Source organism: Anolis carolinensis, chromosome 1 (assembly GCF_035594765.1).
Source record: "Anolis carolinensis isolate JA03-04 chromosome 1, rAnoCar3.1.pri, whole genome shotgun sequence".
In the NCBI taxonomy this organism is placed as follows: domain Eukaryota; kingdom Metazoa; phylum Chordata; class Lepidosauria; order Squamata; family Dactyloidae; genus Anolis; species Anolis carolinensis.
The window spans coordinates 338,591,136-338,618,975 of NC_085841.1; the positions used below are offsets into that span (position 1 = coordinate 338,591,136).

General features: G+C 42.1%; 1 long non-coding RNA gene across 3 annotated transcripts in view; it reads right to left on the reverse strand.

Moving 5' to 3' along the window:
- The window catches only part of LOC103279855 (uncharacterized), a 119,729-nt gene that overhangs the window by 83,261 nt on the left and 8,628 nt on the right, over positions 1 to 27,840 (reverse strand). For all 3 annotated transcript variants that reach the window (XR_010002151.1, XR_010002152.1, XR_507025.3), the window contains exon 3: positions 20,393 to 20,537. This is a non-coding gene — a long non-coding RNA (uncharacterized LOC103279855). The remainder of the gene's footprint in view (positions 1 to 20,392; positions 20,538 to 27,840) is intronic.

Sequence of the window (27,840 nt, forward strand, 5' to 3'; positions counted from 1 at the left end):
TATGGCTTATTATGTCAAATAAAGGCTTATTATGACATTGTGTAAAAAAGCATTGAATGTTTGCCTTATATGTACTGTAATCTTCTCTGAGTCTCTCCAGGGAGATAAAGCGGAATATAAATAAAATGTATTATTATTATTATTATTATTATTATTATTATTATTATTATTATTATTATTATTGTCAGATCAATACATATTGTTTTTCTCTTTCTTCACTCTCTTGTGCTTTTTTTTCCTTTGTTGTATTCTCTTTGCCCTTGATTTAATGTGTTCTCTATTTTTAATATATCTTTACAGAAAATATCTCTATGACTTGCAAGTTTGCAATAAGTATTACAATTTCTGTGAGGATTTGTATCCCAATGGACAGAGACACCATCATTCTCTTGGCCTCAAGAAGCAAACGGGGTGGTTCTGGTCTCAAAGTGTCTTTTATGACCTTTGGGATAATGTATAAAAGGGCCTCTAAGTAAACCTAGTTAATACTTGTTGGAAGACTGTCAATGAAGTGAAACTTTAATCGCCAATCAATCTAGGATTTTGGAATTGTAGTTCAACAATATGTGGGCTCCTCAAAGGGTAGGAACAGCTGGATTTCATAAAAAAATAGCTTTAGATGCACAAGTAGGTTACCAAGAAAAATGGCAAGATTTTTCTCTGTTCTGTGAAGTTCTCTGTCTGACAGTTGCCCCACTCTGAGCCCTTCATCACAGGTCCTTTAGCTTTCAGGTGAATACTGTTGGAGTTTGGGATTTAAATCATTTTAATGATCTTCTTTGCTGTTAGCTACTGAATGGATTTAGCATGGTGTGCTTTTAATTGTTATTTATTTGCTAAGTTGCCTTGGGCAAATATTTTCAGAAAAGCTTCTGATTGTTTAAAGTGCATGAATAAATGAACAGTGCAAAATTGGTTGAGTTTTTATTTTGGTAGCATTTTTCTGTGTAATGCTGCCCAAGGAGACTTTGCTGTTTGACTCCACAGTGCATCTAATCCTAGTATTTTGTCTCCCCAGTGGCTTCATGCTATTTAAAGTAGGGTCGTCCCTAATTAAACATGAGCTTGTTCTTTCCTTTGTTATAAAATCTATTCACTGTAGCTCTTTTATGCTAGCTGGGTTTAACAATTCTCTGTTCAGCAACCTCTAACATGTACATGATAAATCTTCTGGAGCAGGCCCATAGAAAGAAATGCACAAGGCTTCTTGTAAGATTCTGTGGTGTTAGTCATCAAGTCTGAAGCACTCCAGTGAGATTTGGGTGAGAAAGTGCAGAAGTACTTTGAAAGAGAAATAGGACTTTTTAAGATTGATGGCCTCTCATCCTCCCAAGACCTGCTTTCCTCATATCTTGTGGTCTTGTTTGAAATATATTCTTGTTTTTGTTGCTGTGTACTTTCAAGTTGTTTCTAACTTATGGTGACTCTAAGGCAAACTTATCATGAGATTTCCTTGGCTAGACTTGTTCAGAGGAAGTGTATCATCCTCTGAGGCTGGGAGAATGTCATCTACCCAAGATGAACCAGGACCTCACCACATAGACCAATCAAGCACCCAAGGACGCTTCCAGCCTGTTTCGGAGACAGAGCCCCCACCTGGTAGGCACTGTGGCACCGGTGGACTCCCACAAAAGTCTCCTTAAGTTTTCATAAAATGGGAGTTACCCTTGGGGCTGGATTGAAGGTTCCCACTCTTTAAAACTCTGTAGTTTGGGAGAGAGCATTCTCAGGATGGCCTTCCAGCTATGATTGGCTGAGAGATGCATTTTTGGTTGTCCTTTGAGATCCTTGGTGCATGCATGTCCTTGGTGGTGGTCAGAGGGAGTAATACCTGGCCCAGGGACAAGGCTCACAGAGTTCTGTATTCTGTTTCCTTCGGTACCTCTGGGGACCCATAATGGTAAGGGCTCTGTGGGTATGAAAACCCACCTGCAATGAAAGCAAATAGAAGCTGGTCTCGGCTCCTCCTCCCCTATTCGGCATCACAATTGAATCTTTTTGGTTTCCCTTTATTTTGCTGATTCTTTTTATTTAGTAGGACTGACTGGGATTTGAGGACCTGAGGGACAGTGGGTGGGATGTGCATGCGTTTGGGGGACTTTCATCCTTTTAGCTTCTTTTTCTTCTTCCCTTCCCCTCCTTCAGAAAATACTTCTAAAAGATAATAAATATTATTAATCCTGATCACAGCAAACAGAAAGAGAAGCCTGCCTCTCCTCTAGAGTAGAAAGTAGAAACAGCTTTAAAAAAACAAAACCCCAAGCAGAAAGGAGATTGCAGCCTTGCAGGCAAGAGAGGGGATTTTTAAGGTAGTCCACAGAGGATAGCACCACTGAGCTCCAGGTCATCATCTCTTCCTTCCCTGGCCCTCCTTAAAATGTCTTGGAAAGCTGTTTGGTGTGCTGCTGGTGGTGCTGGGAGAAAAGAAAGTGTGCATGTCTGCCTCTCAAGTAGAGTAGAACAACTTTAAAAAGCATTAAACCTGGTCTCCTCATCTACAAACAGAAGAGGAAGGATCCAGAAACTTAAGAGTAGTCACTCTGATGCATTTTTAATCCAGGTCTTAATGAAGGATATGAAAAGGAAGCCTGTGGGAAGTCCCCCCCCCCAATGGGCTGGATAGGGTGCTTTCTTAATCCTGTTGCTGACACCCAGGGAAGAAAGGAAAGACTTCCAGGGGAAAGGGGAGTCTTGTAAGTTCCCCATTGCCGCCAATGGGCCAAAAAGAGACACTTTTTCAGATGCAGAATGAAAATGCCAATTTGGCAGCGAGCCCATTTGTGGAAGGTGCTGGAAAACGAATATGGGGGGCTTCCAGTATCCAGCACGCAGAAACGGATAGCACTTCACCCGATATGCACAAGTCTACTCACTAGGTGGCCATTAACCCATGAGTTACATTTTGCATTTTACATATTTTCTCTCTTTTATTTATTACAAGTTTTTTCAATAAATAGGTCAGAAAATGGTCCTTTAGATCCATTTTCTTATGACTGGTATCTTTATTTCATGGTGAGAGTTCAAATAGCAAATCATAGGAGCAGGATGGAGACATATACAGGATGCATTTCCCCCACCCACCCACCCACCCAATACGAATATGAATACTATCAACATTCTATAATTCTAGAATTTTTTATGCACCTTTAACAGGCTTAAGATTCTAATGGTAGGAAAGTGCTGCAAAATTACAAGAGAAACATTTGCAACACTGTGTTTCAACAAGGCGAGCCGAGTGCATTGCTGCACAGGGATGACAATTTGACCACCTTACACAAAATTGCAATTTAAGCTGGAATTTGTAACTCTTATGATTTCTTTATTATAACATTGATTCTTCTATATATTATTTACTTAGCCTTCTTAACCAATAGCTACTGTTTGTTGTTGCAGACTGTAAAATTTGGTGTAAGGATATGCCTCGATTTGCCTCTATTTGGTGGAAGGAAATGCCTCTATTAGCCAGAAATGAATAGCCAGAAATTATTTTAAAAATACAAATTACTATGTAAGCATCATATCAAAATAATTTTAGACATCTTTTATTGGTAAAAGATACCAGTTCGTTCATGAAAGAATCAAAACAAATATTCAAAAAGATATTGTAGCCACCACTCTAAGCTGTTCAGAGTGGTGGCTTTGTAATACACGGTTTGCTTTTTTTCTGTCCCAATCCCAGCATACTGCAATAGAAGAATTTCACACACGCACCCAACTTCCTGCTCCACAGACTTGGTGATATAGTTGTGTTCCCATAGGAGGAACACACCCTTTTACACCATACAATTATTTTGCTATGATTGGGCAGATATATTGAGAATTTTCATTTAAAGAGTTCTAGCACCTTATCAACCTACAAGCCCCAAGATTCTGTACAATGCAGCCATGGAAGTTCAAGTGGTATCATAGTGTCATAACTGTATAATGTGAAGAGGTCCCAGAACAGAGCTTGAACTTGTGAACCTACTCCCTATGGGATTCTTTGAACTGCTGTGCAAAAATGATATATTTTCCAAACATCCCACCATATTAAACCAAGACCTTTCCCGAATAACTGAATCATAACCCACAGGACCTGTGTGCATATGCATCAGATCCTATTAATCATGTGATAGAAAACCTCAGGACCCTAGAAACCACCATGACCTCCTGAAGTTGGATGTATTTGGCATAGACACTATATTTCTCAACTCTAAAGAATTCTAAAAGGAAAGTCAGGAAGCTAGGAAACCTTTGGATGTAGAATGTAGTTTTTGAGTATGGTTTTCTAGAGAAAGAGAGTCCCAAATGGTTTCACTCAGTGGTGAAACAGAAATGAGAGGAAAGTTCTCACAGTGTTAACCCAAGACACTTTGCTGCCTGAGATGAATATCAAAATGGCACCCATTCCAATTTTACTTAGACTCCATCTACACTGCCATATAATCCAGTTTCTGATGCCAGATTATCTGCTTTGAACTGGAATACATGACAGTATAGACTCATATAATCCAGTTCAAAGCAGATAATCTGGGATCAGATCCTGGGATATAGGGCAGTATAGGTCCAGCCTGTGATAGGATAGTGCTGTTCACTGCAGCTGAAGACACCTGGCCAGAGGAGAAGATACAACTTTGCATGTCAAGAAGCACCGTGAGAAAATTCAGAAGAAAAATGCTAGTGGGCTGCTGCCGCCTCAATCCTCACTCCATTCCACAGCATCTTCTACCTGAGGGCCCTTCTACACAAGCATTATAACCCAAGTTAAATGGATTTAAGGGGGTGGTTAAAAATGTTTAGCCATAATGTGGGAGGAATCAGGAGGAATCGGATTAAGGGCTGGAAAACACGTGTTAAAGGGATGCCCTATAATCCTGTGTATCTCCCTCCCCCTATAGATTCCCTCTGTGTCCCCCCTTTTGGAGGAAGCCTCTGATGAAAGCCTAGAGCCTTGTCCCCCTCTCCCTTTTCCCTGGAAGAATCAACAAAGGACCTTGGAGGGAAATCCCTCCTCCCATACCCAAAAGCCCTCCTTCGGCTATTTCAAAGGAGGGGGAGAGAAAGGCTTCAAGCCTTGTCGGATACGTAAGTACAGGGGGAAATGGAGGGGAAGGGAAGGGGGGACTGGCAGTGCCCTTGCCCACCCGTACTTATCTAAGATCAGCACGGGAGAGCATCTAGACACCCCCTTGCAATATCCTGGGCCAGCTGTGAGGATTCCATCCCAAGAGGAAGTGGGATTTAAAATCCAAATTCCTCTTGAATTTTTGGCCTGCGTAGAGGGCCCTGAGGCACTTGTCTTACTCTGCCGAACTATAGAGCTGACCCAGATCAGAACTTGGAAATATTTTACTATTTTTAACAAAATCATGCTGGTTGAGGTTCGTTGGGATTGTAATCCAAACAGTGACATTTTAAAGCTCCATTTGGAGGTTAAATGGACACTAAAGTGGGTAGAGATGTTCACAACCTCACTTGCCCTCTATACACAAAGATTAAACTGAGCAGTCATCACTGATTCTACGTCTTCCTCCATTACTTCCAAGATGGCAAGTTCAGGCAGCCTCCAGGTGATGAAAAACTGGCAGTTTTATGGTGGGTCTGCTTCTCCCACATCTGGGTGAATGCCTGACTGATGACACAAGGAGCAGACAACTGCCAGCAATGTAACAGCTTTATAAAGGGACAGGTACTTTAATGGCCCAGCATTACCTTGAGATCCTTCCGATGCTCCCGTGCAAAGCAGTCGTTAATAACTGTTTTATACAGTATGGGAATGTAATGAAACCCATTCAGTCTAGAAGTCTATTAACAGGCCCCAAGGTAGCATTAACCATGTGCAAAGCACTTCTCTTTCTTGGGAGCATAGTCTTATATTTCATTGGAAACTGGGATCAAGAAGTGCGATTGGACCATTTGAAGTTTTTTAATAGGGAAGGGCAATAGCTGTTGATTAAATAGGAATTCAAATCCCTTCTTCTAAGAGTGGGGAAAGTTAGTTCCCATTACAAGTCCCTGAGCCAGTCTTCCAGATGTAATGATTGTTACAACCAGCTGCCCTTTCATGATTGAATTCGGGAATATGTCCATGTTAAAATCCATTTTTCCTAGCCCCCAGTCACTGCATAACACATTGATGGATGGTACCTTGGGCATTCATTGCACTGAAGCTGAGCACGAGGCAAGTGATTTCTATACTGCCAGTAATCTCCCCCCTCCCCCCCCCCACAACACACACACACATACACATACCTTTCTTTCTGTTTAATTCCATTTTCCTCTGGCAAAACCAGCTTGATAGTTTGAGTAACTGTGGTTTGGATTTACACACTGGCTCACAATGGCAAATTAGCAGAATGTTTGAATATTCGTTGGTGGCATTTTAATAGTCCAGATTTACAGCAATGCAATAATTACATTTCTGTGATTATATACTAATAAACCCTACTGTTTATATACAACTACAGGATACAAATAAGAAGCTAATTCTTTAGTGTTAAACTGTAACTATCAGCACTTACAATGAAGACCTTTGTTTTACAAGCTACCTTGGTCATCACAATGTCAAGAGGCTTCCATCAATAAATGTGTGTGATGACCCATGGGCCTTGTAGTCCTGCTCAGGACATTGTAATTCCTGATGAGGAGGAAAACTTGGGTTTTTTACCTTTCCAGTCTGAACTGGATTCCTCTCAGCCAGATCTTTCCCAGGCAGATCTGGGAACCTTGCACCTGCAAGAAAGTTGTCTCCCAGAAGTATGTCAAACAAGCCCAGAGCCTACTTCTCCCGTGTTCTTGCGCCGGGAGTTTTGTAAACAACAGAGAAGTTTGGAATCAGCTTCGCGCAGGAGTGCGAGGATAGCAGCTAAGAATGTGGCCAATTAAGACTGTTTCTCGTGAGAATCTTTAAGGAGTTTAACATCTGGCCTCAGAGGTTAGCTTTCGCTTCTGTTTCCCAGAGAACTGCTTCGGTGAGAAAGTTAGACTCTATATAGGTGTTTTGCCCGCGTAGTAACTTCGCGGAGTCAATTCGTCAGCCTACGGAGCGAGTTGTGTCTGGACAGCGCGCTCCGATTCAAGCCTCGCTCCTGCCCAAGCCTTGCCTTGCTATCCAGCCTTCGCCTTGCTTCCCAGCCTTTGTTTATCTGCGGACCTTGCCTTGTTTCCCAGGATCAATCCTTGCCTTGTTTCACGGATTTTACCAAGTTATTCCACGGACCTTGTTCTTGTTCTTAGTTACCTTGTTCCACGTTCAAGCCTTGTTTCAAGTATCAAGTTATTTCCTAGCCACGCTCAAGTTTTATGGACTAAAGGACCTTGTCATCTCCCCTCACTTTGCTTGGCAAAGTGAGTGTTTCGGTTATTGGATTACAACTTTGGACCTTAATATTTCTTATTTGACATTGCTTTTTTGGACTAATTCTGACCTTTCCTGAAAGGTCTAATTCTGGACTATTTTCTACACTTGTTTTTATTAACTTTATATATTCCTTCAATAAAGATATTAGATAGATTCTGGCCTCTGTGTATGGTTATTGGTGCTCTGCAGCCTGGGTCGTGACAGTTTGACTCCGCCACCCTAAGCACCAATTAACCTCGGCCAGAATGTCCACCGGAGCCGTACCTGGACCGAGCGGCCAGCCGATTACCTACACCATCGACAAGGAAGAGGTGGATCGCATCCGCGACAGACTCAACGCCCAGGATGGAGAAATAAAGGGCTTGCGGGAGCGCGGAGTCCGCCTCCCGGCCATGGCGTTGCCCACCAAGTTTACTGGAGAAGCTTCTAAGGTTCATGTTTTCCGTCGCCAATGTCAAGCTTATCTAGAGGCCCGAGATGCCGAGTTTCCCCAAGAAGACATCAAAGTGGCGTGGGTTTACAGTCTTCTAGACGGGCCAGCGGCCAATTGGGCGACGGCACTGTACGATCAAGCCTCTCCACACCTAAGATCAGCGCAACACTTCTTGGACCACCTCAAGGAGACTTGGGGGATCGAGGACAATTTGGAGGCAGCCGGTCACAAACTCCGTCGCCTTTTCCAAGGAGACAGACCTATGTCTCAGTATATAGCCGAGTTCCGAGTGCTGGCCCACAACACCGGCTGGAACGATGTAGCCCTCAGAGGACAATTCCGGGAGGGTCTCAACATTGAAATGCTGGAAGAAATCTCCAAGGTGGACCCTCCCCAGACCCTCGAGGCACTCATTGATCAATGTTTACGGGCTGAAGTCATGATTGCCAACAGGAAACAGTGGGTTCGAGGCCAGGGCAGTAGAGCCGGGGCAAAACCCCCCGCTCCCGCCAGCGTTCAGCCACGACCAGTGTGGAGACCCCCACCGCCAACCCCATACCCCAGAGGAGGCGAGGAGGTGCCGATGCAGTTGGGCAATGTGCGTCCCAGACTAGATGCCGCCGAGAAGGCCCGTCGTCAACGCTTAAACCTCTGCTGGTACTGCGGGAACGGGGGCCACTTCGCCAGAGAGTGCCCAGCCAAAGGGAAGCCGGCCGCCCGTCTTGCGGCGGCGTCCTCCACGGAGACGAAGGCGTCTGAGCCGACTGGCACACAGCCGGCGGGGGAAGCCAACGACCGGGTGTAGAGAGGCTCGCCAACCCGGTCAAAAAATCCATCCAAGAGCCGCCAACCGGGGTCCTGTTCCTTCTCGTGGTCACTTTATGGTCAGCAAAAAGGGGACCCGTCATGATCCACGCTATGATAGACTCTGGAGCTACCAACAATTTCATCGATAGAGAGTATGCCGACTCTCTAGGATTACAATATCATGATTTCAAGAATGCCCGTGTGGTGCAAGCCATAGACGGCCGCCCCCTCAAGACGGGCCCCGTAAGTCAGTGGTCGGAACCCACCAGGATGTGGATAAGGGAACATATGGAAGAGATTTCCTTCTTTGTTACCGAGGTTCCCCATTTTCCTGTGATTTTGGGAATTCCATGGCTGACTCTCCACGACCCTAACATCTCCTGGTCCAACAGAGAACTGCAGTTTGCTTCACCGTACTGCCAAAACCATTGCCTCGTAGCCAAGGTATGCCATGCCACAGACACCGAGCCCATCATCACCTTGCCAAAGAAGTACTCCGAGTATTGGGATGTATTCAATGAGAAAGAAGCCGAAAAATTACCCCCACATAGACCTTATGACTGTGCCATTGACTTGGTGGAGGGGGCCCCGATTCCGCGAGGGCATCTCTACTCCCTGACTGAACCAGAGCAAGAAGCTCTCAGGGAATTCCTAGAGACAAACCTTCGCAAGGGATTCATCAGACCCTCTCAATCTCCAGCCGCCTCCCCAGTGATGTTTGTGAAGAAGAAGTCAGGGGAACTACGCTTGGTGGTGGACTACAGAGCATTGAACAATATCACCAAGCGGAACAGCTATCCCCTGCCCTTAATCTCGGATCTACTGGATCGGCTTCGAGGAGCCAAGGTTTACACCAAGCTGGATCTTCGGGGGGCTTACAACTTAGTTCGCATCAGGGAAGGGGACGAGTGGAAGACCGCCTTCCAGACCAAATTCGGATTATTCGAGTCCCGAGTTATGAATTTCGGTTTATGCGGAGCTCCCGCAACGTTCCAGCATTTTGTCAATGACATTTTTCAGGACTATCTAGACAGGTTCTTGATAATTTACCTGGACGATTTTTTGGTGTTTTCTAGATCACAATCAGAACATGAGAACCACGTCAAAATGGTGTTACAACGATTGCGGGATCATGGACTTTATGCCAAGCTGGAAAAATGCGCCTTTGATCTACAAGAGGTAGATTTCCTTGGTTACCGCATCTCGCCTCTAGGGCTTTCCATGGATCCAGCCAAGGTTTCAGCAGTATTGGAATGGCGGGCGCCAACTAACAAGAAAGAGGTGCAGCGTTTCTTGGGGTTCGCGAACTATTACCGCAAGTTCATTCCAGATTTTGCCCGCTGGTCCGACCCCATCACTAGCTGCATCCGTGGAAAGCAGCCTTTCCGCTGGACTGATCAAGCAGAGAAAGGGTTCCAGCAACTAAAGAAACTATTCACCTCCCAGCCAATTCTACAGCACCCAAATCCTGGAACCCCTTTTGTTGTGCAAGCGGACGCCTCTGATGTGGCAATTGGGGCTGTACTCTTACAACCAGTGGGAGATCACCTCCATCCCTGTGCCTTTTACTCTCGTCAACTAACCACACCAGAGAGAAATTACACCATTTGGGAAAAAGAACTACTGGCCATAAAGGCAGCCTTTGAAACTTGGAGACATTGGCTAGAGGGGGCCAAATTTCCCATTGAAGTCCACACTGATCATCGTAATCTAGAACATCTAAGAACTGCCCGCAAACTAAATCAGAGGCAGCAACGTTGGGCTTTATTCTTTGAACGTTTCAACTTCCAGATCCATTATGTGACCCCAGCCCAAACCAAGCAAGCAGACGCCCTGTCACGTAAACCGGAATACGTTGCAGGACGCAAGGAGACCTTTGAATCCCAACTGCTACAACCCGAGAACTTTGCCACGCTCACGGTGGGGAACACCAAATCCATTCCCATTGGTTCAACTTCCCCTACTCCAGGACCCATCTGTGCTCAAGAAATCCGGGCTAGTCAGCAAGCAGATGCCTGGGCGCAGGACCAACTTCGCCAAGGTCTGCATTTTCCCTTTTCGCTTAAAGATGGACTGCTATGCTATAGAAATCATGTTTATATCCCACCCGGACCGGGCAGGGAGAAAGCGCTTCGTCTGTGTCATGACTGCAAACCAGCAGGGCATTTCGGACTATTTAAAACCATGCATCTGATCCTAAGGGATTTTTGGTGGCCCAAGATCCGCAAAGATGTGGAAAAATATGTCAACACCTGCCCAGTATGCCAGCGCTCCAAGATAAGAAGGGAGAAGCCCTCAGGGCTTCTGCATCCCCTTCCTACCCCATCTCGGCCATGGGAAATAATTTCTGCGGATTTCATCACTGACCTACCACCTTCCTGTGGATTCACCACGATCCTAGTGGTGGTGGACCTTTTCACCAAGTTAGCCCATTTCATTCCCTGTGAAGGTCTTCCCACGGCCAAAGAGACTGCAGATCTATTCCTTCAACATGTTTTCAGACTACATGGATTGCCCAAGAGTTTAGTCACAGACCGTGGATCTCAATTCACCTCTCGTTTTTGGAAGGCACTACAAAAACTATTGGGCATAGACTCTCGCTTATCTTCAGCTCATCATCCCCAAACAGATGGGCAAACGGAGCGCACCAATGCCACTTTGGAGCAGTATCTTCGCTGTTATGTAAACTATCAACAGGACAATTGGGCTTCTCTGTTACCACTGTCTGAGTTCGCCTACAACAATGGAGTTCAAGCTTCTACAAAAGAAACGCCGTTCTTTGCAAACTACGGCTTCCATCCACGTTTCTTCCCCCCTGTCATTGAAACTTCAGAAGTTCCCGCAGCAGAGGATTGGCTGCAGGAACTCACAGCGGTGCAACAACTTTTGCTCCAGCAACTGGACCAAGCCAAGGAGGACTATAAACGCCACGCTGACAAACATCGCCAGCCGGGCCCCGAAATCAAGGTAGGAGATCGGGTTTTCCTGTCCACTCGCTTTCTGCCCTCCCACCGCCCTTGCCGGAAGTTAGATGCCCGTTTCATTGGCCCCTATCCAGTGGTGGCGCAATTAAACCCCGTGACTTTCAAACTTCAACTTCCGCGTTCAATGCGCATCCACCCAGTGTTTCACCGTTCCCTGCTCCTTCCGGCGGATGGTGTGCGTCCTGATTCAGACCAACCGGCCCCCCCTCCTGTTTTGATGAATGGGGAGGAGGAGTTCGAGGTTGAGGACATTTTGGATTCTCGCTTTCATCGCCGCCGCCTACAATATCTCATTGACTGGGTGGGTTTTGGCCCTGAGGAACGCTCTTGGGAAGACGCCTCCACAGTCCATGCTCCTGATCTAACCCGCCGCTTTCATCAGACCTATCCCGCCAAGCCGCGACCTCGCGCCTCGGGGAGAGGGCCCCAGTTTGGGAGGGGCCTTGAGGAGGGGGATAGTGTGATGACCCATGGGCCTTGTAGTCCTGCTCAGGACATTGTAATTCCTGATGAGGAGGAAAACTTGGGTTTTTTACCTTTCCAGTCTGAACTGGATTCCTCTCAGCCAGATCTTTCCCAGGCAGATCTGGGAACCTTGCACCTGCAAGAAAGTTGTCTCCCAGAAGTATGTCAAACAAGCCCAGAGCCTACTTCTCCCGTGTTCTTGCGCCGGGAGTTTTGTAAACAACAGAGAAGTTTGGAATCAGCTTCGCGCAGGAGTGCGAGGATAGCAGCTAAGAATGTGGCCAATTAAGACTGTTTCTCGTGAGAATCTTTAAGGAGTTTAACATCTGGCCTCAGAGGTTAGCTTTCGCTTCTGTTTCCCAGAGAACTGCTTCGGTGAGAAAGTTAGACTCTATATAGGTGTTTTGCCCGCGTAGTAACTTCGCGGAGTCAATTCGTCAGCCTACGGAGCGAGTTGTGTCTGGACAGCGCGCTCCGATTCAAGCCTCGCTCCTGCCCAAGCCTTGCCTTGCTATCCAGCCTTCGCCTTGCTTCCCAGCCTTTGTTTATCTGCGGACCTTGCCTTGTTTCCCAGGATCAATCCTTGCCTTGTTTCACGGATTTTACCAAGTTATTCCACGGACCTTGTTCTTGTTCTTAGTTACCTTGTTCCACGTTCAAGCCTTGTTTCAAGTATCAAGTTATTTCCTAGCCACGCTCAAGTTTTATGGACTAAAGGACCTTGTCATCTCCCCTCACTTTGCTTGGCAAAGTGAGTGTTTCGGTTATTGGATTACAACTTTGGACCTTAATATTTCTTATTTGACATTGCTTTTTTGGACTAATTCTGACCTTTCCTGAAAGGTCTAATTCTGGACTATTTTCTACACTTGTTTTTATTAACTTTATATATTCCTTCAATAAAGATATTAGATAGATTCTGGCCTCTGTGTATGGTTATTGGTGCTCTGCAGCCTGGGTCGTGACAGTGTGCACTAATTTTTGACCATTCTCTCCAAAACTTTCATATTAAAAAGAAGTCTGTGGCAGAACCATTATCTTCATACCTTATTCATTTATGCTATATATACATCTAGAAATGTTAGTCAAATAATCAACTCCCAAAAACTGAATTAGCTTATCCATTGGTCAATGTGAACACCGTGTCTTAACTTCTATTTTTTTTTTTTAAAAAAAAAAGGACCATATCCTTTTTTGAGTAGAGTAGCAAAAGTTGAGACCTTAGTCAATTCCTGGGAAAATATAAATGAAGCACTGACCTAAATGAAGCACCAGCCCCTTTTGGTCTCTCCACTGTGGCATCACTTCTATTTTTTATTATTGTTTGAGTATTATTATTGTCTGAGTGGAGAGATGCAGCATTTGTGCTTTCCCCTCTCTGTGGAAAAACCCTTGATTTATCCATGGGTCATATCAAAATCCATACATAATAGCCCCAAAATCTGTCCTTGACTTATACATGAGGTCAACTTATAAATGAGTACAGTTGACCCTTCGTTCTTCCAAGATCATCTAGGAGCTGGTGCCTTCGAGGTATTCAGGCCCTATTTCTTTGAAATACACCAATAAATCCCACCCAATCAGAGCTCTAATGTAGTCTGACGGTTTTAAAAGAGGAAGAACAGAAATCTGGATTGACTATTTCACAGATCAAGAAATGCATGTTGCATAAATGCACAATGGGCATGAGCCTATCATCACCTGCTCTGCAGTCACATTCTCCTTTTCCCAGCTGCTCATGTGTTACATACACCTGTGGTGGGTAGTAACAATAATCGTTGCACTTAGCGCCAACAGAGAGCTTTTCATCTTCAAACAAATTTCTAAATGTTAATTAAATGTAGGCTGAATGGTTCGTGTGCCCAGGAGAGAGAAACTACAGAAGCCAGCAGCTAAGCTGTGTTTCCATATGCCAGCATGCCAGTACTGTGGCTATCATGATTATTTTTATTTTATTTTTGTACCAATATGATTTTTTTTCCTCTCTGGAAGGTAGAACATGGCAGAGATAAACAGTTCAGACAAAAAATGTTAGAATAGAAATAAAACATTTTGTCTGCTTTTAACTGCTATCAAACCAGACCGCATGGGGAAGTAGTTTGGCCCCTTTTTCTTCTTCCAAACCCAGCAGCTGGGCAAAAGCTGACAAAACAAACGAAGGCACCTTGGTGAAAACTCAATATTAGTGCAATTCAGTTTTACAAATAAATAAGCCAGGATATAGAAGAGGTCACTTGCGGCAATAAACACCAACTTTACAGGAATATAAAAAGGCAAGTGCTACAAAGAAAGTAACCTCCACAATCTTATTAGTTGTACAAATCCCAAAAATGCAATATTGGATAGTCATCTAGGACTGTGTGATATGTTAACATGGGCTGTGTTATTTCAAAATTTGTTATGCAATGAAGGAGACATGTTCTGAGCAACTATGCAATGTACAGTATTTATTTATTTATTTATTTACAGTATTTATATTCCGCCCTTCTCACCCCGAAGGGGACTCAGGGCGGATCACATTATACACACATAGGGCAAACATTCAATGCCCATAAACACATCAAACAGAGACCGAGATAGACAGATGCAGAGGCAATTTAACCTTCTCCTGAGGGGATGTTCGATTCTGGCCACAGGGAGGAGCAGCTGCTTCATCATCCACTCTGACGGCACTTCCTCATTCCAGGTCGTAAATTAGTTAAACTTGCCGCCTCCCCACTTTTTTGCAGTGATTTATTGCAGCTACTCAACAGCCTGCGCCACAGCCCAGCCCCAGTAAGATCTTGTAGCTGCAAAGCCAGTATCAGCAGTTTCATTTGCCGGCATCTGGGGGGAAAATGGTCTGGGAATTTGCTATGTCTTCCAAAAACTTCAGTGGTAAAGTTCACCCAAACATTACCACAAAGTTGGCCTGGGCAACCTAGCAAATTCTACAAATGGCATATTTATAGGAATGTCTAGGTCTTTCAGGGTGATTCTATGGTATATTGGTACTGGAAGTCAGGCAATTTAATGGTATTTGGTTGTATCCAATTTTCAGGTAAAATGTATCTCCCCTTGGATACTGAGATTTTATTGTACTTAAACTCCCCCGTTCTTAAAAGCATCATATTGAATGTTACTACCATCCCCTATAAAAAAACAACTCCAGACCCAACCCCCAACATCCTTGGGATCCACACCCAGTGACAACATTAGGAAGCATTGGGCCCTGAAATCTTAAGAACTGTTTCTGAAATGGTAAGAGAGCTTTATGCCTATTTCTGGGTTCTAGGAGTTCAGCTTTAATTGAATACTGTAAACATAACCACAAATGAAGGTGCCACTACCGATCTTGATTGCAAGAGTCTTCTCCCTGTGCTACTTAGTTGTATTGCCACCTTTGGATACAAATCTTAAACTGCTAAAAGTCTGGGTGAAGAAGGCCTACTTTATAGCCCTGTCAACTGCAATTTCTCTCCAGCTCCAGCTCTCCCTTTCTTTCTGAACCCAACCAACAAGTGCAGCCACTTTTTGGTGTTTTCCCATTAAATCAAAAACTCATAGGGAACATACCAATAACTCATATGGGTTACATTTTCAAATAGATTGTACTCAGTATTGGCCAGCATAAACTGATAAGGAATACCAATCGGAGAAATTGTAAAAGCAATGGGGCATACCAAACCATTTCATCAAAAATCCATGGTATGTTCTCCTTTTTTGTTGATGATCTCAATATTTCTTAGGATTAATACTGTGTAGAATCATAATATATGTAAAATGAGATCTCAGTTATTCAACACAGGAAGAAGCAGTAATGCCACATCTAAACTCTACAATAAGAGGCAGAACTACAATATCTCCACCAGCCTCAGCCTGGTACTCTTCTCACTTATGCAAATTATACATAATTCATTTTAACATGTAATTTAACATGAGCAATTTGGTTGAAGTCCTCCAGATTTCTTACATCTTGGTATGTACAGGGCAGAAAGCATGCTCCTATCGTCTGACACGAGGTGATGGAATACTTTATTAAAGGTTATTAAATCTTTGAATAAAAGGTGTAAGGAAAATTAGAAATTATAATTAAACCAAGATGTTTGCTACTTTATGGCAGACCTGAATACTCTCCTCCTCAGTGTTATCAGTTATTAGAAATAAATGTCAAGAGCAATTTTCAAAGTGCTAAGAAAAGTCCTAATAGGTTGTTCCCAAGTAATTTATCCCACTCAGCTTCAACTGTCAAGGGTGAATCATCTTCCTTTTTTACCTTAATGAATCATTTCAATGTAGTCATCAGAAGATGTGTAATATATGTTTATGTACAACAAACTTCAGGACCCTGCAGTGCCCGGGTTTATAGAAAAAGGCATTGTTTGTCTTGGGATGTTGGATAATATCACCGAAGTTTGGTACAGGTCTGCCATTGGCTGGATTCAGTGCTGTCTGGATTAGGGTGGACTACAACTCCCAGATTCCTGGGGCAATCACCCCCAAACCCTGCCAGTACTCGCAGTTGGCCATGTTGAGTCTGTGTGCCAAGTTTGGTCCATATCTGTTGCTGGCTGGGTTCAGACTCTCTGGATAAGGGTGATTGCAACTCCCAGATCCAAGGTCATTCACCTCCAAACCAGACCTGTATGCATAGTTGGCCATGTTAGGTCTGTGTGCCAAGTTGGGTCCAGATCTGACATCAGCTGGGTTCAGTGCTTTCTGAATGCAGGTGAACAACAATTCCCAAAAGCAAGGTCCATTCCCCTAAACCCCTGCAGTATGTTCAGTTGATTCTGAGGCTTCTCTGTGCCAAGTTTGATCCCAGTCCATTGTCAGTGGGGGTCACAATTTCTCTAGATGTAGGTGAATTATAACTCCCAAAATCAAGGTCCATTCCCACTAACCCCTGCAGTATGTTCAGTTGATCATGGGGCTTCTCTGTGCCAAGTTTGGTCCCAGTCTATTGTTGGTGGGGATCACAGTATCAGTGAAGGTACTGCAAGTCCCATTATCCATAGCACGTTTGGTCCAGATCCATCATTGTTTGGGTTAACAGTGCTCTCTTAATGTAGGTCAAGTACAAACTCTTGTAAATCACGATGAATTCTCCCCAGACCTCTTGTTCAGTTGCTGATCAGTTCCTCTGTTAAGTGTGTACCATAGGAAAGGGTAGGAAAGGGTTAAGGTAGAGGCAATGTGCGGGGGATCATGCAAATTAAGGAACCCTGGGATGTCCATTCTGGAGGAAAAACAACATCTAGGATGACATTGTCCCATCTGAAAGCTTTTAATTGGGTGGGGGGCAGAATGGTGTTTGTGGAGGACACTGGCAGGATTTGGGCTACATGTTCATGGTGCTCACTATAACCTGCATGTCAGTGGAGGGAGGGCCACTGGTGTCAGTACTCAGTACTCAGGAACTATAGTTGTTTGTGGAGGCGGGAGGCTGTCTGTGTGACACTCCTCCACATACACACATACACATTTTCACTTTTATTATGTGTATAGAGATGTTGTGATGCACAAAATTTTGTAATTCACATTCAAAATATTGATTACTACATTTCTCATATTTGCTCCAGAAATGTTTGTAAGTATTGCTTCATAAGTATTTATATTATAACAAAATGTGAAAACACTTCAGTTCATCATCTTTTGTTTCCCAAAGGAGCAGAATTCTCAACAAAGCATTATAAAAACATATGAAATATATCACAAGGGGCACAGCTTGGCCCTTCTCATCTAACTTATATTTCTACACAGGCAATGGAAATTTTCATTCATATTTGGAATAAATCAAATCAGAGAGACTTTTAGCAGATATCCAGTAGTGGATTGAGACTTTGGCTGGATCAACACTGCCATATAATCCAGTGTAAAAAATACTGTGTTGTTCCGGTATATCTCAGAATTTAAATTTGAGGCTGGAAAAAAATCCAATATTGAACAAATAGCCTAGGGCATCAGTGATTTTCATATTCAAAAATAAAAACAAAACAGCAACAAATATCACAGTCTCCCAATTTTTTGATAAGTCTACTTACTTACTTACGTATAATTGATCTTTGTCTACCTAGGAGAGAAGCCCTTAACATTGTTGAGCTGTATTTTCAAGTCATTTCTGACTTATGGCAACCCTAAAATGAACATATGCACAACCATTTGTGTAACAGGATATATATAGATATAGATATGTGTGTGAGTGTGTGTGTGTGTGTATGTATATGTATATGTATATGTATATACTGTATATAATGTATGTATGTGTGTGTGTAATAAATTTATACCCCGCTTTATCTCTCCCACAGGAAACTCAAAGCAGCTCGCAGGAGACTCACACGTTGGTTATACAAGCATAATCACCACCTTCTGGCTATTGTTGGCAAATCCCACACATTCTTGAGATATTGTGAGTGTGTGTGGGGGGGGGGGGTTGTATTTGCAAGTGTGTAATTGATTTTCTCCTGAAACAAGTCCTGGTGCAGATTTTTCTTAAAGATCCTTACTAAGGCTTTTAGAAGCCTAATATAAATGAGAATGGGAGAACAGGCAAGCAGGTGTTTCCATGTTTTACCTTCCTTACTTACACTCTTCTGCTTGTGATAGTAAATGTAAATTAACATCTGCAACAAAGTGCTCCCTACGCTTTTCTTACATTGTAACTTCAGAGCCAGCTGAGTCTTTTTGTTGTTAATATCCTGTTACCTAAAGGAAGGGTCTCTGTCTTTTTTTTTTTTTACAACTAGTAACCTATTTGTAATTAGTTAACCACTGCAATCAATTATATTTCCTGAAGTAATTGCAAAAGCCATCCATCTTGTTTTATTAATGTCACTCTCAACAACGGTGGCTGAGTAATAAGCCAATCATTGCCGTTAGGGTTGTTTCTCTGTTAGACATAGTATTAATTTTTACTACTCTGCTCTTTCTTTCCCCTGACTATTTTTTTTGGTCAGTAAAATACCTTGATTATGTCCTTATAGGACAGGATATGTGTGCTAAATGGATAAAAGGGATGTCAAAATTGTAAATTTGACAAATAATCGTTTCATCTTATTCCTTTCCCCCAAGCAAATGTCAGAGAATTCCTTTATCTTAAAAAAAAACAGAGAATGAACATTGAGACATCTAAAAGCCACCGATATTCTCAGCTGTTTCAGAATCAGAAAATGGATGAGTCCTGCCACAAGCTTTATGGAAAGACGTACACAAAAAAGAGATGCTCTGCAAATATGTACACTTTTTGTTCTCACTTCCTTTGAAGGGATCTGTATACCAGCTGCTCATTTTATACATTTTTGTCCTTGTTCAAGCAAAAGAAAAGGGGAAAGACAGTGTGCAAAAAATCTCTTTTTGCTGTCTTTTTGGCACATTGAAAAGATTAGATTATGTCCTCTAAAAGTTACAAAATTTACTTAACCTCTCCTGACCTGACCCCTTACCACCCAACCTTATAGAAATATGATTCACCCATGCTTTGATCACCAACAAAATGGATTGTCCCAATGTTACCCAACTATTTAATAGGTGATGCCACACAATGACCAGTATTATACTGAAATAAAATTCAATTGCCAATATAATTGGCTACTATGCATAGAATGAGACAGCACCATACTATCCTGTGTCTCAAACAGAAAAAATATTTTGGACCAGCTGTGCACATTGTGCAGGGACCAAAGGATGTTATGCTCCAGAATATTTTATATAAAGTCCCATTTCCTGTAATTTCAGGAAGGCCATGGAATGAGCTCTTGTGATATTACTCAAGTGGGCATTGTATAATAATCGCAGAATAATATGTGTGGTTGTGTGTGTACAGTTGGCCCTCCACATTTATGAGTTCAACTTTTGCAGATGTGATTATTTGAGGATTTAATTAATATATTTTCTCTAGGAATTTCTATGTTATCTAGGGCAACTCTATGGTCAACTTCCAGAAGAGGACTTGAGTAATTCTGGAGAATATTACAGAATACCAAGGAGACAGAAAGATTTGAATCTCTGTAAAAGAGGCTCCATTCATAGGATACTTTGTCCTGAAAATGCTGAATGTGGAAAAGTAATTTCTTCATGATATTCTGAGAGCCAGTATGGTACTTCTGAAGACCAGGGTTCAAATCTCTACTCAGCTAGCTATGGAAATCCACTGTCACTCCCCCAGCCTATCTGGCAAACCCTATTTGAACAAATCGTGCTAAGAAAACACCTCTGATTAGTTCACCTTAGGGTTGCCATAGGTCAGGAAAGACTTGAAAGCACACAAGAAAAACAAAGAGCATACCAACTTTGTATCAACCTCAAAATGGTATGTGTAGGGATATGGTGATTTATACCTATGTATATCACTAACAGGATGTCAATTAATGAAATCAAATTACTCACCCTGCAATTTGTCTCTACATCTGGAATAACATTTCCTTGAGGCTTCAGCTGGTGCCTGAGTACTAGCAATTCTAATGTTTCATGTCTGGTATTCTGCTGTAGAGACAATTCTAGTGCTTGTCCTTCATGCTTCTCTGCACAAGACCTGAAATGTTTAAAGGAAGAACAGTGTTTACAGACACTTGGGGATATGCAGTAGACAGGACATAACTGAAGTTGTGTTCCACACACTACTACACATTTACAGAGATCGTATAAGTGTTTATTACAAACTCTGCAGTGAGAAGTGGCAAACTCATCTGCCATATGAAGTGCAAAGCAGCTATAAGAGAGACAATACACAAGCAACTCTCAAATCTATTGAAATTTAGTCAGAAATAAAAAGCATGCCATTTGTTCTTATTCCTTGCTGTGAACAGATAATGCAAAGCTATGTTTTGTTGTAAAGCTGCTGAGTCTTATGCTTGAAATGTCCTTCTGCATTATTTCTACTGACATACATTTCTGTTTCCTTACCAGGCTTTCTTCTGCACTCTCAGCCCCCAACTCTATTAATGCTTCCTTTTACTGATACTTGCTATTTGAAAAAGGGGCCTTTTATATTCTAGAAGAGCAATATTGGTTACACCAAGCCATGGTACATTTCCGATTATATGCAATAAAAATAATAAATACTGCCGTTTTGGAGCTGTGAATCATTTGCTACATTTCCGTATCTTTCAAATGCACTTTCATGGATAGATCCAATAAAGTAAGTGACAGAAACTCAGCTGTTCTTTCTTTTCTAAAAGTGTCTAATCTCTCCAAGGAAAGATGAATCAGTAAAGGAAGAACATGCTGAGAAGTTTGTGTTATTCACAGAACCATCAAGCCAAAATTGCTCAATAATAAGGATAAACAAATCTTTCAGTTTAGCTTTTTCAGTGTTTACTTTTTTCTCCTTAAATCTCAATGTATTTTTATTCTATTTATGGAGCAATTTGAAAATTCTAGTAAAGTCTTAAGAAATGTTCCCACATCTTGGGTTTCCCAGTTGGATCTGGCTTGGGACTCCTGTAAATGTAATCTTCAGATCAACAGATCTTGAAGCAGGATGAGGTGGTATTGAGTGAGAAGAAGGTACCCATGCTCTTTCACCTCCCAAAAGCTAAAGTCCAGCCACAACCATGCCCTCCTGACACAGCTATTGTTTTGTTGTTGTGGATCTGGCAACAAAAATTAAGCTAGGTACTCTTCCACATCCCCTCATACTGTTCTTCTATGGTGAAGGAGAAGAATTTTGTGACTCAAAGTTAGGGTTTGAATGGTGAGGTAAGATTAGTACCTTCATCCTACTTTTTGGTACCACATCCTGGTTCAAGATCTGTTAATAACTGAAGTTATGGAAATCATATCCTCTGTGATACCTCAGGCACCTTTGGTTTTCTCCCACGTCAGCAAGATTCAACTCCTTTCCAGATGCCTTCTATTGACATTTCTGAGCCAGTGCCAATTAAGGATGCCATTGAAACAGTGCCGGCTCTCCCAGATTCTCCTGACAGGTTAGTGTTTTATCGCAGGGCTTTTTTGAAAACAGAGAGATAGCAGAGACAAAGCTTGAGGAGAAGCGCCAGATTAGCGGAGCATGGTGACTATGGCTAAGCTTAGTTCTCTTGGGAAGAATTGGGGAGTCAGGCACCTGGCGCGGTGACTATGGCAAGCTCGGTTCTCTTGGGAAGAATTAGGGAGTTGGGCACCTGGTTTGGGGGAGCATATGAACTTCAATAAAAGTATTGCACTGGGAACTTTCCTGTGCGGTGTCAACATTACTTCTTACTGAGAAGCATCATTGTCTCTAGCTCCTGAAATCCAAGCAGCCTGATGATGCGCTTACTCCTGAGTAGATCCGGCGCCAGTCTACCATCTTGCCCAAGTTTGGACTGCGTATCAGCTCCTGCACATCCAGTTCATGTCTTGCCCTGAAATCCTGCTTTTGGACATTTACTCCAGAGAACTCATCTGTGCCACTTTTGCTTCTTTTCCCCCACTCAATACTCAAGCTGAGTTTGAGTGCGTTTCGGTTTCTGGACTTTGGACTTTAATATTGGACATAAGACTTTCACTTATTGGACTAATTTTGATCTTTCTTGAAAGGTCAACTGCTTGTTTAACTTTTCTGCTTATTTTCTTTTCCGTTTGTTAGTAAATCTTTTGTAGAAAGACAAACAGGCTTCAGCCTCTTTATTGGTGCCAGTGATTCTTCGTTGATCTTCCGCTGCATGTGTGTTTATCCAAACCGCGCGCTCTGACATTTTAATGGGTATCTTTTATAGAAATATATTTTAATGTGTATTTGTGTTATTTTTTTACAATATTTATATGTTTTAATTATTCTGTAACCTGCCTCAAGCCACGAGAAGGAGATAAGAATTATTATTATTATTATTATTAATATTAATATTAATATTATAGTTTGGGGAGGCACCAGCACTCTTAGGCAGAGAAGGCTGGAGACCGATAAACTTGCAGTTCCCATGATTCAATAGCATTGAGCCATAGGAGTTAATATGCTGTCAAACTACGTTAATTCTACAGTGTAGATGCACCCACTAGATGAAATGGTCACTAAGCCCCAAATCCCTGAGTCTGAAAGTTCTTCACATGCAGGCTTTATTGGCTGGGTGCTCTAGGAGATTCCTCATGCCATATCTGCACAAGTGTTCCCCAGGCACACCCTACCTTTAATCCCCAATATATCTAGCTATTTCAGTCTGGCCAGGTCTCTGCAGAGAAAGATCAGCCACTTAGTGTGCATGGTATGGAGTAAAACCACCCTCTTCTTTGCTCTCAGAGCAAAATGAAGGATGGCCATAAAGAGGACAGTAGCCTTTCTCACACTTTGGGTGAAAGGAAAGCTTAGCCTGCTGCTGATGAGTGTTGAGATTAATCTACAGTAAATCAATAATGGATGTGGTGCACTAGCAAAGCGTAAGACCATTCAAATCATAGAACTGGGTCATCCAATCCAACCCCCTACCATGCAAGAATAAAGTTTAGACAGATGGCTATTCGCCTCTCTTTAAAACACCCCAAAGAAGGAGGCTCCATCAAACTTTGAGGCAATGTATTCTATTATTGAACAGCTCTTCAAATCCAAATGTCTAGAGGAGCAGAAAACAAACTTGCTTCATTTTCATTAAGCTATCCTTTCAAATATTTAAACATAGCTATCGTGTCACTTTTCAGCCTTCTCTTCTTCAAGCTAAATATACCCAGTCCCTTAAGCTGCTTCTCATATGGCATGATTTCCAGAACTTTGATGACTTTGGTCATCCTACTCTAGACACCTTGCAGATTGTCAATATTCTTTTTCAATTGTGGTGCCAGAACTGGACACAATGTTCCAGGTGAGGCCATTAAAGCACACAATAATGGTGGGAAGGGCTATGGTAGAATGAGGGCTATGCCAAAACCAATTTGCGCATATGACATAGAATTAGATGTTCCCAACATTAGCATCTAGTCAAACTCCCAAGTCCAAAACAACAACATCCATACAGTAATACATCTATTTTATCAAGATTCTGGTATACAGTGTTCCCTCACTTATCGCTGGGGTTAGGTTCCAGGACCACCCACAATAAGTGAAAATCTGTGAAGTAGGGATACTATATTTATTTTAATGTTTATACATTATTTTAGTAGCTATACACTATTTTAAGTCTTTATCAACGAATCCTATATTGATAAATTGCCTTCTTTTCCTCCCATTGCCGCTTGGGCTCCTTTTCTCTCCCTTTGGCTTCTCCTTCCCCCCTTTCTTAGGCTGTAAATTGTAATTTTTTATGATTTATAATAGTCTTTTAGAGTTTATTGAAAAGCCGCAATACAGCAAATCTGCAAAAAGTGAACCACGAAGTAGTGAGGGAACACTGTATCCCAAGCAGAATTGCAGGAAAGTAAAAATAAATGAAACGGGTTTATCTTTAAGACACAGAATCTAGTCAAAATTAAGCTTTTTGGAAATCTCATTTTGACTACAAAATGCTTGGTTCTGTCACAATGGAATCAATGGGGTTTCTAATCGCACAGTGTTTTTTTCAACGCACAGAAGAACAAACCAGTAACCTAAGTAAAGAAATAAACTGAACCACACTTTAATTTAGAATAATTAGCTATTAGAAGCCAAGTGAAAGTAGTATGACTACAACCAACCTTGCAAAATGGACTAGCATAGTACACATATTATGTATAGTCTATACTCATTTTTTCATGCTGGAGAGGCATCTTTTCACCTTCTTGTATTTTTGCTTATTGGTCATTTTTATCAGATAGTAATGATGAACCAAGGTGTATAACCCTAGGACTCTACAACTGAGCCATGAATTTTCCTCCCTTGTTCACTTCATACCTTTGTCAGCTAAATTCTAATTACCTGAGGACAAATAATAACACCCGACACACTCCACAAATATGCAAACGTAGCTTCCACGGGCAGGCTGCCATCCTTGTAATGTTATTAATAATGAAGATATCCCCCCATTGTTACCAGGGGACTGCATGTCTGATAAGGCAAAAGTGAATTACAGTGTGTACCTGATATTCATGCTGAGTAAACAGAATGGGCAGAGATGGTAAAGATTTCAGCTCAAACAATGACACAAGCTCAAACTTATAAAAATTGGAATAACAAAGCTCTATTTGCTTTACAGATAAATCAATCTGAGGGGGAAATATGTGGTGTTCTCAGGAGCTGAGTGGATGAGAGAGAAAATTAGACAGGGTGCTAGGTGTTTTCCTTTTAAAAAAAAATCCTCATCTTCTGTCTACAGAGAGCTGGAAACCTTCCACATTTTATTACAAAGGTTATAGTCACTATGTTTTGGATAATACCAAATTGCTGTGAGGACAAATGTGATGGCCATTTAAAATGGGAGGTCTGATCATGCAGAAAACTTAGTTACTCCCTGATGGGCCGCAGAGTCGAGGCTCATTGACCAGGGATTAATTTGTGCTGGGTCTAATTGCTGGAACTCATTTACAGACTAACTTAATTTCATCATAATCTCTGTAGATGGCCTTGGAAAATCTCATCCTCAGCATCCATTCCTTATCAATACAATGGATCGCAGATCCTCCTCATAGGGTTGCAATAAAGACAGACAAGACAGAAAACAAGGGCAGCATATTATCACTGGTACATGTGATCGAGGTGACCACCCTCCCCCCCAGGACTTTGTAAAAGATAGTTCAAAAACCAAGACTTTATGTTCTATATTCCATATATTTATAGTAGAAGGTGATTGAGACTTTTTACTGGAGTTTACTGTGGATTATCCCTGCACTCTGAGGCAAGAGATAACAACTTCATGAATTGTAAAATCATGCTGCTAAAACTCCACTTTTATGAATTTCCATATTGGGTTCCACAGATGTTATGAACTTCGTTCTTATCAAATATTTTCAATTGTTTATATCATTCATGATTCCCCCTTATGCAATGTAACTCACTTTTATGGATTCTCCCTTATTTCCATGAAATCTATCTGTCTGCCTATATGTATTTGTACTCTTTGGGATCCCCGGAAAATATGTATTTTTCCCAGCAGGGTTTATATTCCAACTTTATTTTATTTTTCATTTTATTTCATATAATTGTCAAATCATGAAATCAAATAGGAAATATTTTGAACTCAACATGAACCCCAGATCCTATGACCCAGGCTTCCCTTCCCAAAAACAAAAGGATAATCTGCCACAGCTTAACCCAATCTAATTCAGATTGCATGGACAATATAAGGCTTGAGTCACCAAATTCGGAGTGTTGTCCTAAAGGTGATTCGCCCCCAAGGCAAACATTGTCATATCTCATCCTAAGGAAATTCCAGGACACCTCAGGAAGGCGCCCTGTGGAGCCTGTCAATTATGGCTCATCACCACCCATCACCACTTCCCCCCCTGACACCCCAAGGCATATCTAAAATCTGTATACGTGACAGGAACCCTTGATTGCTGTCATTAATCCCTTTAGAAATCGGCCGGGCAGGAATTAATCCGATCTTTCCTGCCCTGTCACTTCATTGTTCCAATAACTCCCGCCTTCTCCTTCCTGATTGGCTCGAGTGGGGACAAAAAGCAGCTCCCTATTGGGCCAACCGAGCAAGGCGGGAAACGAAAGCCCGCCTCGTTCAACCCTCTAGCCTATCCGCGATCAGATGGGCGGGGGAGCGGGGCGGGAAATTCAAGGGGCTGTCAGACTGAAACACTGTATAAATATGGCTTTATTTTTGATATATGGTACCCTAGTAGACTGAATGATCACTACTAGAGTCCTTTTCAGCTGAATCGCTCAATAAAGACTCCTTGGCGGATTTTCCTTCAACTTTGGCGGACCTTCTTCATTTCGGCTTCAGGTTGTATTGCGGCTCATATTTTCCTATTGGCTCCGCCAAGGTCCGTTCTCTCAGGACCGGATCGGCTCTCTCCTTAAGGGGCCCGATCCCCTGAAACGCGGTTGACAACATACACAAATGACTGTTAATACTGCAGTTAGTGTACCTAAAATCAGACTATACTACATGAGGAAATCTATTTCTCTTGTTAGAGATGGAGAAAATGTCATCCATGGATCTTGATCAGAAAGTTGTTTTATTTTCTGGGCCCTGGGTCTTTACAGAGTACTCCCGGTGCCACCCATGCCAATTTTTGAAAAACTTGAAAACCAACTTTTCCACTCTGCAAATATCCAAGAACTGGGGTTTTGTTGGAAATCAAGGCAGAGAATCTCACAAACTCCCCTTAAATAAAATAAGAAAAAGAAAAAAGCAAACAAACAGTAGGTTTGTATTACCTTTTTAGGAGACCAAGGCCTCTTCTACATTGCCACACAATCCAGTTCAAAGCAGATAATCTGGATTTTATATGACAGTGTAGAAGGGGCCCAGGACTTGGAACAATGGGCTCAAATTAGAGGAAAAGAGATTCTATTTGAGCATTAGGAAGAATCTCCTGACTGTAAAAGTTGTTCAACAGTGGAACTCACTGCCTCGGGGTGTGGTAGACACTTGGTAGACACTTCTTTGGAGTCTTTTAAACAGAGGCTGGGTGGTCATCTTTTCAGGTTGTAGCTCATTCTCCTAACACTAAGTTACCCACAGTTCTGGTTCCATTTCAGGGCTCTTCCGCTGCCTAGCAATTTGTTGTGCTCATAGAATTGTCTCCAGCTGTTGTTAGATAGTCCCATAGTCAGCGTTTTAAAAACATATCAATGGAAGTTATTTCATATGCACATGAAGTTTTGATGGTTGAATAAATAGAGTATTTTCATTATACTGCCAGTCCTTGACATTTATTTGAACCAATAATGAATTTAGTTATTTCTTCATATATATATATATATATAATTTTTTGATCATTATGACAGAGTCCTAAACTCCTAAAATGATAATAACACAGAGGGAGAAAATAAA